We start from the raw sequence: 14062 nt of genomic DNA on the forward strand, positions 1-14062 counted from the left end.
GGGTTTCATAGGATGGGAGGCAGGAGGCTTTTGGGGCTAGAGAGAGATCTATCAAGAAAAATCGCATGGACTTGACAAACAAGAAATGTGGAATAGTTTTAAAACTTGATCTCTCTACCTAGAAGAAAAGAGGGCTTCTAGCAGGGTTCCTCCCTACACCAGGGACCTGGTACAAAGTAAATACTCACAGCAATGGTATAATTATTGACGGGGAAAGAAAGAAGAGGAGGAGTGAAAAGCAGTCAAAATTTTTAGATGAAAGAGGATTTAAGGTGGTTTGAGCTCTTACTTTAGTATGTTCAAGCTGCTATAACAGAGAAAAACCCATAAAATGGGTGATTTACAAACAACAGTAATTTATTTCTGGCAGTTCTGGGGTGATGTCCAAAATCTAGGTGCTGGCGGATTTGGTATCTGGTGAGCACCTACTTCCTAGGTCATAGACACCTGTCTTCTCACTGTGTCCTCATGTGATGGGAAGGGAGAGCTAGCTCTCCGGGGTCTCTCTTACAAGGCACTAATCCTGATCATGAGGGCTCTGCCCTCCTGACCTAATCACTTCCCAAAAATGCCACCTCATAATACCATCACCTTGGGGGTTACAGTTTCAACATATGAATTTGAGGGGCCGGTATGAACATTCAGACTATAGCAACCTCGGAGAAACCATGAAGGGAGCGTCAGGGGTCAGTGACCTCATGGATTTGGGGAACATTTAAAACTGGGTTCTTCAGGCCCAACACTCCAAAGCCTTGAAAAGGATAAGCATCAAAAGACAAAGTAGCAGGTAAAATTTGGGGGTTGTTGTAGATTTGGTATAAGGGAAAAATAGGTAGGGTGAGTGAATATGGGGTTAGAACTTAGAGGTAGAACATGAAAACTTGGGTTATTGTGAGAAAGGGGCAGGAGGTCACAGATTGGAGGAAGGGGCAGATTTTTTTTTTTTTTTTTTTTAAGCCTAGGTTCATCTCTCATCTCCACAAAGCAGAAGCCTGGAAGTCTGAGGCCACTCTACCGAAGTCAGACTGCATTCCCCGCCCACAGGAGTCTGGACTCCCTGGTGCGCAGAATGGACGCTGGTCAAAGCAGAAGAGGGTGCGGGGCAGAACCCAGCAATGAACTGCAGAACAGCAGACCAAGGTTTCTGGAAAGATGTTAAGTGTTTCCTCAGTGTAGTGTCAGTTAATCAGAGGAAGTGGGACAACTGCGGCCTTCTCATCAGAGGGATATCTGCAGGTGGCGGGATGGTGCATGTGGCACCCCAGAGTGCGGTCCGTGCACGCAGGAGTGTCAGGTCCAAGGAGAGTTCTCTTTGTTAGGTTTGAGAAAGAGTAGGAGGAAGAGGTGGAGGAGGAAAAGAGAGAAGAGAGACTGAATCAGAGAGAAGCAGAGAGAGAATCTGAGGGAAATGATTTACATGCAAGAGAAAGTGAAACTGAAGCGTAACCACCCACCCAAATTGCAAAAGGCAACTTTTCTTGTCCACCCACTAGAGGAAACATCTCATCTTTTTCAGGCACCTGGCCTGGCAGCAATCATCCTCCTCCCATCGCCTGCCCTGCCTCCCTTAGAAGGTGGGAGCAAGAGAAAGTGGGAGTGAAGGAGATGTCAATGACTTGAAATGCTCCACAGCTACATATTGTAATTTTCGCTATACTTATATTGAACCTGTCTCTTTTGACCTACGTGTTAAGGAGTGAGAAGTAAAAAATCCTGTCCTTTAGGCCTTACTCTGCTTCTTTTCTTGATTGCAGATTCCTTAAATGTAAAATGAGGAAGTAAAAATAAATTGTCTTTAAGGTTCTTCCCACTGTAATGTTTTACATTTCTAATAATACTATCATTTAATGAGTGAATACTCTGTGAGAAATGACTAATATATCTTAACTTGAATCCTCAAAACAATCTCAAAAGTGGATATTGTGATCCACAGATGAATTACGTGAGATTGTGTCTCTTTCTGACTTTTCCCACCCTGCAAACCTCTGTCTTCACAGATGAACCCCCAACCTGGTACACAGTCATGCATCCCTTAGTGACGGGGACATCCTCTGAGAAATGCGTCCTTGTGCGAACATCACAGAGTGCACTTACACAAACCTAGATGGCACAGCCTACTGCACACCTTGGCTCCACAGTACAGCCTATTGCTCCTCGGCTGCAAATCTGGACAGCATGTTACTGTGCTGAATGCTGTAGGCAACTGGAACACAGTGGGAAGTGTTTGTAGATCTTAACACAACTTAACGTAGAAAAAGTACAGTAAAAATATAGTATAAAAGATAAAAAATGGTAAAGGACACTTACCATGAATGTGGCTTGTAGAACTGGAAGTCGCTCTGGGTGAGTCCGTGAGTGAGTGCTGGTGACCATGAAGGCCTAGGACATTACTGTACATCACTGTAGACTCTATAAACACTGGACACCTAAGCTACACGAAACTTACTTAAAAATATTTTTCTCTCTTCATTAATAAATTAATCTTAGTTTACTGTAAATTTTTTATTTTATACAATTTAAAATTTTTGACTTTTTTGTTAGTAACAGCTGAAAACACACATTGTACAGCTGTACAAAAATATTTTATTTATATCCTTATTTGATAAGCTTTTTAAATGTTTAAATTATTTTATTTTACTTTTTAAACTTTTTAAAAAAATTAAGACACAAATACACACATTAGCTTTGGCCCACACAGGGTCAAGATAATCAGTATCACTGTCTTGCACCTCCACGTCTTATCCCGCTGGAAGGTCTTCAGGGGCATGGAGCTGTCATGTCCCTATGATGATGATGCCTTCTGGAAGAGGTCCTGAAGGATCTGCCTGAGGCTGTTTTACAGCTCGCTTTTTAAATAAGTAGAAGTAGTGCACTGTAAGACAACAATAAAAACTATAGTGCAGTAAATACATAAACTACAAAAACTATACATAATTATACATAAACTATACATAAAAGTTTGGTGCAGTTCAGTATATGTATAGGAGCAGAGCAGTATACATAAAAGTATAGTGCAGTAAATACATAAACTACATACATAAACTGTTACTCCAGTAACAGTGGTTTATTATCATTATTAAGTATGTGTTATACATAGTTGTATGTGCTATACTTTCATATGACTGGCACGCGGTATTTGTTGACACGAGCAATCAACACAAACGTGTGAGTAAACGTGAGTAATGCGTTGTGCTACCACATTACCATTGCTACGACGTCACTAGGTGATAGGAATTTTTCAGCTCCATTATAATCTTACCGGACGGTCCGTCCTTGACCAGAATATTGCTATGCAGCTCCCGACTGTACTCCTAATAACCACCAGGGGGCAGCCTATACCCATTCTTTTTTTTTTTTTTTTTTTTTTTTTTTTTTTTTTTTTTTGAGACGGAGTCTCACGCTGTTGCCCAGGCTGGAGTGCAGTGGCGCGATCTCGGCTCACTGCAAGCTCCGCCTCCTGGGTTCACGCCATTCTCCTGCCTCAGCCTCTTGAGTAGCTAGGACTACAGGCGCCCGCCACCGCGCCCGGCTAATTTTTTGTATTTTTAGTAGAGACGGGGTTTCACTGTGGTCTCGATCTCCTGACCTTGTGATCCGCCCGCCTCCGCCTCCCAAAGTGCTGGGATTACAGGCTTGAGCCACCGCGCCCGGCTTTTTTTTTTTTTGAGACGGAGTCTCGCTCTGCCGTTCAGGCTGGAGGGCAGTGGCCGGATCTCAGCTCACTGCAAGCTCCGCCTCCCGGGTTGACGCCATTCTCCTGCCTCAGCCTCCCGAGTAGCTGGGACTACAGGCGCCGCCACCACGCCCGGCTAGTTTTTTGTATTTTTTAGTAGAGATGGGGTTTCACTGTGTTAGTCAGGATGGTCTCGATCTCCTGACCTCGTGATCCGCCCGTCTCGGCCTCCCAAAGTGCTGGGATTACAGGCTTGAGCCACCGCGCCCGGCCCATTCTTTAATCTCACAGTTACATAGGTGGAAATCTGAGATTAGCCCACTGCCCAGGAGGCTGTCTAATCCAGACTGATGAATTAACCCAGTTATGGAGTATCTGGGCAAGCCCTGTTTGTCTGATTTGTATCACAGGAGACTGAATGAATTTAGGAGCTGAATAAGCAATTGAAGATTTCTTCCTTTGATGTTTTGGATTTATTTTTCATCTTTGGAGACAGGGTGTCCCTATTGCCCAAGCTGGAGTGCAGTGGCATGGTGACGGCTCACTGTTGCCTCGACCTCCCGGGCTCCAAAGATCTTCCGACCTCAGCCTCTCAAGTAGCTGGAACTAGGCACCACCACCATGCCTGGCTAATTTTTTGTAGAGACAGGATCTTAGTTGCCCAGGCTGGTCTCCAACTCCTGGGCTCAAGCAATCCTCCCACCTCAGCCTCCCAAAGTGCTGGGATTACAGGTATGAGCTACCACCATGCCCGGCCAGATTGCTCATTTTAAATTAAAGAATGTTCAGGGTTGAACAGAATTTCAAAAGGTTAAGGAGTAAAAAGAAGTCTGTCCTTGCAGAGAGATCTGAGTGAGCATAAATACCAAGATGGAAAAGTATAGAGTATGTCTGGGAAAAATCAAGTAGCTCAGCATGGCTATACTGTGAGTTGTGTTATGAGAAAGAATGAGTGGAACCTGAGATAACCTAAATTAAGTTTAGATCTAAGAAATCTTGAATACCGTATTTTGGGTTAGGAACTTTAACAGTTTTCCTTTGAAATGGAGAACTACTGTACACCTGTCACTCTGACTTAACATTGTTAATATTTTGCTTTATTATAATGTCTTTTTTCCCAACATTTTGAGAATCAGTTGTAGATATTACGCCCCTTTACCTCTTAAAATTAAAGACAATGATTTTCATAACAGTAGCATAATTATCAAAATTTTAAAAATTAACATTGATACAGTCATCTAGTTTACAGACTTTATTCAAACTTGATTATTTTCCAAATAATTTGTAGGATCACACACTGCATATAGTTTTCATGTCTCTTTTGTCTCCTTTAGTCTGAAATTCTTTCTCTACTTTTCTTTATCTTTCATGGAAGTTGACTTTTTTTCCTTCCCAAGTTTTGTTTTAGGTTCAGGGGGTACATGTTACATGGGTGAATTGGGTGTTGGGGGGTTTGGTGTACACATTCTTTCGTCACCCAGGTAATGAGCACAGTACCTGATGGGTAGTTTTCTGATCCTCACCCTCCTCCCACTCATCACCCTCAGGTAGACCCCGGTGTCTGTTGCTTCCTGCTTTGTGTCCATGGTGTACTCAATGTTGATAGTTTTAAAGAGTATAGTCCTTCTATTCTGTAGAGCGTCTCTCAATTTGACTTGTCTACAGTTCATGTTATTCAGTCTGGGTTAGGCAGTTTTGTCAGGATTACTACATATGATGATGCCTCCCCAGTATATCACATCAGGAATCATGTGGTATCAGTTTTCCTATTATTGGTAATATAAGTTAGTATTCTTTTTTTTCACTGTAAATTTATAATTTTCCTTTTTAAATTAAAAAGTACTTTTAAATATTTTTAAACTATGTCAATATCCTAGTCCTTATTAAACTTTCAACTCTCACCCACTAGTTTTGGTATTTTATCTTCTTAAGAGTTGGGAGTCATCAAAAATACATTGAGTTGGATAGGATAAAATCAGAACCATGTTTAGAAGTGTCACCCTAGAAGCTGTGTGTGTGTGTGATTTTACTATCTTCAACTCCGATGCATTGTAGGCCTTCCTTTCCTTTTCTTTTCTTTTTTTTTTTTTGGTTTGTTTTATTTTTTGAGATGGAATCTTGCTCTGTCTCTTAGGCTAGAGTACAGTGGCGTGATCTCAGCTCACTGCAACCTGTGCCTTCTGGGTTCAAGCAAATCTCCTGCCTCAGCCTCCCGAGTAGCTGGGATTACGGGCGCCTGCCGCTACACCCAGCTAATTTTTGTATTTTTAGTAGAGACAGGGTTTCACCAGGTTGGTCAGGCTGGCCTCGAACTCCTGACCTCAAGTGATCTGTCCACCTCGACTTCCCAAAGTGCTGGGATTACAGGCGTGAGCCACCGTGCCTGGCCTAGGCCTTCCTTTTGTCTGGGACTCTGGTACTCAAGTTCTGACCTGCTCCAGGTAATCTTTTAACCTTGAGTCTAGCACATAAGAATCTTGGTAGATTGGGGATGCCCTCCCATCAGGCCAGTGCAGCCAGGCTCAGATCATACATTTTGGATGGATTTATTCCTTTGGGCAGATTCCCTTGTGCAAGGCACAACCAGCGCAATCATAAGTGCAGAGACCTAACAGCTCTGGATTAGATTTGGGGAACATTCGAATCTGGGAGAAAACAAACATACATTAAGCTCTTCCAACTCACCCATCTCTCTTTTGGTTGTTTCACTGTATGTCCTCTCATGTAAATCTCACAACAACCCTTCAAGGCAGGCACTAGCATTCTAATTATACAGATGAAGAAACTGAGATTCAGGAGTCTCTGTAAAAGGCCACAATTTAAAGCTTGATGTCTGTGATTCTGAAACCTATATGCATTATATATGCTACTTTATAATCCATTGATTGCAATGACAATTCTAAGAGCAAACCCTGTCATTGATTGTCACTGACATACCAGCTTTTTAAATACACATTTTCCTCACATTCTCATGACAAGTTGTGGGAAATAGAGAGCAGATGACATTTGTCTCATTTGATAGATGAAAATCAATGTCCACACAGCTAGTGGGAAAATCAAGCCTTTTGACTTTTAGTCGAGAGATCTTTGTAATTTTATCATGTGCCCTTTTTGGGCACATGAGGATTTAGGGGAGTGAGGGAGAAGAGATAAGGAGAGAAATCGATAGGGGTGGAGGACATCAGCAAGAGGAAATCTGTACAATCAAGATGGCTTCCTGGTCGTGAGCTGTGGAGCTGCCCAGCGATGCCCGCAGGCTTCAGGATGCAGGACACATCCGTGCCCCCGGTTCCTCTTGCCAGAGCCCAGGAGATTGGCAGGGACCCTAGGGAAGACCCACTTCTGGGTGCAGGGCAGATGCTGAGCAGCTGAGCAAGCAGAACTCTGCAGGCCGGCGTGGGGGGTTCTCCTCTAGCTAACTTGGGTTTCCAGAGGCCTGAGAGCACAGCCTCCATATCTTCCTCCTTTGGGAGGAGGAAGGCTGGCTTCTCTTCCCTCTGACTCCCAGTGGTTCTCAAGGCCCCAGTGGGAGGTATTTGCCTGGGAAAAACAGAGCTGAAAGAGCAGCAGAACCTCAAGGTATGAACGAAAAGGAGAAACTGGCTTCTCCTCTGCTTTTTCTTATAAGACAAGAGGCAGTTAGGGTAGGGCCAAGAATGATTTTGTGAGTCCTTGGAGGGGAGAGGAAAGGTTAAAAGCCACGGGGAAAGTTAACTCTGAGGGTAAAGAAGAAGATCCCCAGTGTGTCCCTACATGCCTACCTACTGTCTGCAATAACAGACACATCTGAGTGGGACTGGCTTAGGTTTGTCATAAAGAAAGAGTTCCAAGGTTTTCTGACAACGGGAGGGATGTGATGATGCCTGGAGGGGCCGTGTGTTCCATAGGGAGGCAGTGACTAGAGAATGGGCTGTCTGGGTTTGACTCCCTGCTCTGTCATTAACCTGCTATTTGAATTTGGGCAAGTTACACAGCCTTGAAGCCTTCGCCTTCTCATGTAACATGAGACAATCATGGTGGCGACCTCAAAGTGATGTGCAAGTGAAATGAAGGAGTATGTAAAGCTTAGTATATCATCTAGTACATAAGAAGAGAGCAGAGACTTTAGCTGTTGTCACACTTGTCACTTCCAGAGAAAGCGCATTGGGTTGAGGGTGAGGAAACCCGGTTTCTATTTGTTTTTGTATATCCAGTTCTTTCCTTGGCAAACAATGTCTTCTTCTTTTCCCCCATATGTCCTCTGGTAAAGAGGCAGTATTGCGTGAGCTCCAAATTCTATTTTAACTTCTGAGAGTAACTCACATTTTGAGCGAATGCAAATTACTTTACCGCTCTCAGCCTCAGTTTCCCCATATGTAAATGGAGAGGATGATAGCAATTTGGAGTTGTGGATTATTAGCATAATGTTTCAAGTCAGACAAGCCTGGATTTGAATCATACCTTTAAAACTTACTAGCTATGTGACTGTGGGCATTTTACTTAATATCTCTGAGCCTCAGTTTCCTCAATTGTTACATGAGGCTTATAACACCTAACACTTTTGTTGAGCTTGACAAAGACTACTTAAGACAGTAAGTGTAAGCAGCTTAACCTAGAACCCAGCTGAAAGTAAGTACCCTGGCAGCAAATTTGTAGCTGGTAGCTTTCCTGTATGAACAAATGAAATCACCTAAGGAGTACTCTTTTAATCACATTGCTTCTGCCTGAAACAAAAAGGAGATAATAGATATGCAAATTTCATGTCCTCATTCTGCTTCCCCCATTTAGATTGATCCACCGAAAATGTATCTAAGAATATTTGTCCCAAATTCAGCCATAACCTGCTCCAACATCCCTCATCTATTCCCTCCAGGGTAACTCACAAGGCCCATCCATCAATTCTCAAACTCACCTTTGTCATGCAGAGTGGACCAGCCTGGAGCTACAAATCCCCCTCCCCCAACACCCACACACCCCAACACACACGCACACACTCACACACACACACATACACTGCACACGTAATTTCTCAAAAGCCAAATTAAAGTCACCGTCCATCTACTGCCAGAAGCCCCTTTCCTCTTCCTTACTCCCAAAGGAATCCTCGCCCTTCATTGACATCACCCTCCCCGCCTGACTCCATCCTGTATCACAGACTCGCACTGGTCACCATCCCACTTCTCCTCCCCTTCTCTATTGCTTGGTAATTATATTCTCCGCCTCCCAGTGTCATGCTAATATAAGCTCCTGGCACAGCTGCCCAGATTAAATTAGAGTCCAAACCAGCAGGCCGACTAATTATATTTTCTGGGATGGAATTGTCTTCCCCCACCTTTGGGGTACGGGGCCAATAAAAAGTAAATGAGCACTGCCAATATTTGCAGAGGATATTTGACTCTTCTTGCCTGGGTGGTTTTGTCCTCCCCAACCAATCTGGGCCCTTGAATTAGATTACACCAGAATGAGAGAAGAGAGTTTTACTCAAATGACCCTTCTAAGTCCTATCCATTTTCCTGCAGGTCAGCTCAGCTGGGCCTGACCACCATCGTCAGGCCAAGGAAGAGAAAATGGCATGGAATCCTTTCTCAGGAACGAGACTCTTCTGCTACCTTTGTGAGTCCCTCCCTCAGTCCCAGCACCGAAATCTTTCCTCCAGATACTCACTGTAACCTGTCCTGAAATGATTGTTACTGAATTATTTTTACTTCTGTCTCATGTGAAAAAGAGTGTTGCTTCCCTTGCAGAACACTGTTCCAAGGCCGATCCTTCAACTTTTACCTTTCCTTATTTATGGCTGGAACAACATAAAAGTTTCAATTGTGAAAAAAAAAATATTTTAAACAAGTTAAATTTGACAGAGTTTAATAGTTGTTTTTAAATTAAAAAAAAATTTTTTTTTCAGAGACAAGGTCTTGCTATCTTGTCCAGGCTGGTCTCAAAATCCTGGGCTCAAGCAATGCTTCTCCTCTGACCTCCCAAAATGCTGGGATTATAGGTGTGTGGCATTGTGCTGGCCAACAGAGTTTAACGGAACAAGAAAAAAAAAAAGATTCATGAATTGGGCAGCCCCCAGAATCACAGCAGATTCAGAGAGGCTCCAGGGATGCCTGGCGGTCAGAGCGAGTTTATGGACTGAAAAAGGAAAGTGATTTACAGAAAACGGAAGTGAGGTACCGAAATAGCTAGGCTGGTTACAGCTTGGCGTTTTGCCTTGCTTGAACCTGGTTTCAACAGCTGTCTGTGAATGGCTGGAGTATGGCTGCTGAGATTGGCTGAGACTCAGCTTTTGTTACAGAAGCATACTCCTCAGTTAGATTTCCAGCCTGCCTACCTACTAAGTTAGGTTATGGATAAGGACTTAAGTATGAAAGTACGGAGGCTTTCCAAGGCCAGGTCTTAGTTTGATATAAAACAATTTCCCTAGATTCAAAGTTTACTTCATTTCTTGATTCCACAAACATTTATTGTGCACTTGCCATATGCCACATGCTGAGATGGGTATTGAAACATGTAAAGGCAGAATTCTCGCCTTCAGAAAGATCAGGGCCTCACGATGGGTCTAAATGTGTGTAGATGTGCAGAGATCAAGAAATCTGTGCAAGGTGCAGTGGAGGCATAAGAGGCTTGCAATAAGAATCAGAAAAGGCATCACTGAAGAGGTGATTCTTGGTGAGGTTTTGAAAAATTGTTCAGAAGACCAATAAAACGAGGATAGGAATTCTGGGTAGAGAGAGAAAAGATATAGGGGCAAGAAAGTCATAGCAATTTCATGACCTGCACACATAAAGGATAAGATGAAAGGAGTAGCCAGAGATGGCCTTGAGCAGCTGAGGGATGTTTTACTTCTGGAATTTTCTGAACCCCAAATTCATGTCCTTCTAACTGAGGGAGAGCCGACCTGCCTCTTAAAGGTCTGGGCAACCCCAGACCTTTTCTTTTGCCACCAACTTTCCTCTCAAATTTGCCTACAGTAATTCCTCCCACAAATAATTGTCCCATTTTTGTGTGACTACTTCCTTTGGAAGTGCATTTAAAGAAGAATCTGATATTTTCAAAGCATTGAAGGAAAAAATTCTGGTAGTGGAATTTCTAAAAACAAAAGAAAACATCTGACTGGATCTCTGATGTTCTTCCACATACTCCGCAACCTTCTCTGCCTCGTTATTTATTAATTTGTTCATTCAGCACCAGGTTTTCAGCACCATACCAAACACTGCTCCAGAGATGATCCAGGGTAGAAGAAAAGGAGAGTCTTTCCCCTACAGGAACTCAGTCTAGAGAAACAGAGACAGATACATAGGTAATTAGAAAGAAGATGCAATGAGAGCTCAGAGGGGAGGCATTGTGTTTGTTTCCAATCACAGCCATTAACAAAGAACTGGAAATTGAGTGGTGTTTATCGTAGGCTAGCAGCTTGAAATCAAGGTATCAGCTGGCTGCATTCCTTGAAATTTATAGGGGAATTCTCCCTTGTCTTCTCCTAGATTCTGATGGTGTGCCGAAAATCTCTGGGATGGTGTGCCGGAAATCTTTGGCATTCCTACGCCTGTAGATGCAAATCTCTGTCTTCACATGGAGTTCTTTGTGCGTGTTTTTGTCTTCACGTAGTCGCCTCCTTTTTTTTTTTAAGTCGGAGTCTCACTCTGTCGCTCAGACTGAAGTGCAATGGCGCCATCTCAGCTCACTGCAACCTCTGACTCAGCCTCCTGAGTAGCTGGTAATTACAGGCACGTGCTACCACGCCCCGCTAATTTTTGCATTTTTAGTAGAGATGAGGTTTCACCATGTTGATCAGGCTGGTCTCGAACTCCCAACCTTGTGATCTGCCCATCTCACCCTCCCAAAGTGCTGGGATTACAGGCGTGAGCCTCTGCGCCCGGCCCATAGTCGGCTTCTTATAAGGACAACAGTCATATTGGATTAGGGTCCACCCCACTCCAGTATAACCTCACCATCATTTAACTAATTACACCTGCTATTGCCCAGTTTCCTAATAAGGTTACATTCTGAGGTTCTCATTAGAATTTCAAAGTATCTCTTTGGGGGAAACACAATTCCACTTGTAATAGGCACCTGTTTTTTCCTCGGTGTATCAAGAAGGTTCTTAGAAGCAGGAATGATTGAACTAAGTGTTTATTCCAGAGAGTCAAGTAAAAATGAACTAAAACAGTGATTTAGAGAGAAATAGTCCCATGGAAGAAATGACATGAGAAGAGCATGAACGTATGGAAAAGGCACAAATAGACCAGGGCAGTGTAAAGGACTTCCTGTAGCTATAGCATACAGTATTCAAAAACAAAGTGGTGAATGATGGGATGTGAGAAAGGTACACAGATCAGATAGTTACGGGTTTGGTAGCTGTTTTATCCTGGTATCAGTTGAGACCATTTCTTACTTATGGACTTGGGATTTACTGCCCTGACACCACTGAAAAGCAGAAGGCTGAGCAGTTAGTAAGTGTGATGTGGGAAAGCGGAAGTGGGAGACAGTTCTGTCCTCAGCAGCTGCAATCGTCCCCCTGCTCCCCTCCTTTCCTTCCGGAGTAGGCACAGCCATCATCACTGGACTTTCCTGTGAAATGGAAATCCCAACAGAAAGAGACTCTGTCGTATTCATCCATATATTCTCAGCACAACAGCTGGCCCAGTGTACACACTGGATTTAGATTGGTCGAATGAATGGATAGATGGAAAAGTACATTCAGCTCAGCAAAACCCTGAGCCTCCCTGCTGACCAAGTAATGCACCTAGGCGCATGCCGTTTCCGCATCCTGGTGCCTACTTTACTCCTCTTTGTTTCTCTGTCTTTAAGGTTCCGTCAGGGAAGGTCTTTCAGGTGATAAAGAAAGACTCACAGAAGACTCTAGTAATCTGTGTGTTTACTACAAGGCTATGTGGGGAAGGAAATAGCACGGGAGTATGCAACAACAGAAGCCTGATTATTCCGAGTCCCGGGGATGCCAGGACGGGTGCACAGAGAGGGAGAGTGAGATAATTAAGGCACCAACCTGGACTCGAACTCACTTTCTGTGTAACCTTAATACTGTTATTTCCCAAGAGAGGATCTGCTAAATTCCTCTCACCAGCATCCAAAATGAAGCGTTTCTACTGTGAGAGTTTTGCCTTCGGCCCCTTCAGAGGGGTTTGGTCTCCACGTCAGAGCTACACAAGGTCTTCTCTGACCCTTAGCCCAATCAGCTACACTGTTGGGCTTTAATTTTTGCACAACACCTATATTATAATTTTAGAGAGAATGAACCACTGTTCTCAGAAAGGGACAGTAGACCAAACAGCTTATTTTAAGATCTCTCTTCAGAATAAACCAGACTGTATCAGCATGATACAGGTCTGGAATTCCATAGCCCTTGACAATTTTTACACTTCCTAAACACATGCCTTATATGGACATACTTCTGTCTTTCATGCTGTCTTTCAAGCATTTCCTCGCTCAGTTATCTATCTCCCCAACCACTCTGAACAATAAGAAGGTTATGAACATTGCAGTCAGGCAGACAAGGGTTAGAGTCCAGCCATGGCATTTAATAAGTGTGCACGTTGGGTGATTAATGTTCCTCTTAGTTCCTCAGTGTCCTTATCTGTTGCAAAAGATGCAATAGGCTGGGCGCAATGGCTCATGCCTGTAATTCCAGCACTTTGGGAGGCCGAGGCAGGCGGATCACAAGGTCAGGAGATCGAGACCATCCTGGCTAACATGGTGAAACCCTGTCTCTACTAAAAATACAAAAAATTAGCTGGGTGGGGTGGTGCCTGTAATCCTAGCTACTTGGGAGGCTGAGGTAGGAGAATCTTGAATCCAGGAGGCGGAAGTTGCAGTGAGCTGAGATCACGCTACTGCACTCCAGCCTGGGCGACAGAGCGAGACTCCAGCTCAAAAAAAAAAAAAAAAAAAGCAATAATGTTTCTTCATAATTTATATTGAGTATTAAATTAGAAAATGGTGTGAAATTAGCTCAAGATATGCCAATTTTCTTTCTCATTTCCTTAAGGGCAAAGATAATTTGTCAGAGTTCTTTGTGACCATTTTCCTAGGACCAGTTTCAGAGCAGGCACACAGTTTGCTTATTGATGGACTAAAATCAGTTTGAACATATGTCTAAAAGAACATAGCTTACAAGGTGATAACAAACATTATAGCTACTTACAACAATGAATCTGGGTCTGAAGTTCAAAATTTTAAGTGTTCCTGTAACTGGTGCTGCTTTCAGAATATGGGAAAGGAACGTATAATTTGTTTCTTGCCTAATTTTGAAAATGCTGCAGAGCCTGAGTGGTTTACTAGACCTGCTCCCTCACTAGCAGTTCCTCGTGTCCCTTTGCTGCTCTTTATGGCCATTTTTTTCTGTACACGTATCCACCCAGCCAAAGGACATATCCATCCAAGACCAAGGTA

The 14062-nt window shown here is 43.3% G+C and overlaps 2 protein-coding genes across 25 annotated transcripts in view; both read left to right on the top strand.

Annotated features, from left to right (window-relative positions):
* The window catches only part of BLOC1S1 (biogenesis of lysosomal organelles complex 1 subunit 1), a 1086347-nt gene that overhangs the window by 407168 nt on the left and 665117 nt on the right, over positions 1-14062 (top strand). Inside the window, exon 1 of one of the 24 annotated variants that reach the window (XM_050749011.1) lies at positions 5088-5091. The exons of the other annotated variants lie outside the window; for them this stretch is intronic. The gene's annotated coding sequence lies outside the window, so the exon portion shown is untranslated. Of the gene's footprint in view, positions 1-5087; positions 5092-14062 lie in introns of those variants that run through there. 24 annotated transcript variants of the gene reach the window in all.
* TMT1B (thiol methyltransferase 1B) overlaps positions 1-14062 on the top strand; it is a 686675-nt gene that overhangs the window by 40433 nt on the left and 632180 nt on the right. The gene's annotated exons all lie outside the window — the stretch shown is intronic.

Source organism: Macaca thibetana, chromosome 11 (assembly GCF_024542745.1).
Source record: "Macaca thibetana thibetana isolate TM-01 chromosome 11, ASM2454274v1, whole genome shotgun sequence".
Taxonomy (NCBI): domain Eukaryota; kingdom Metazoa; phylum Chordata; class Mammalia; order Primates; family Cercopithecidae; genus Macaca; species Macaca thibetana.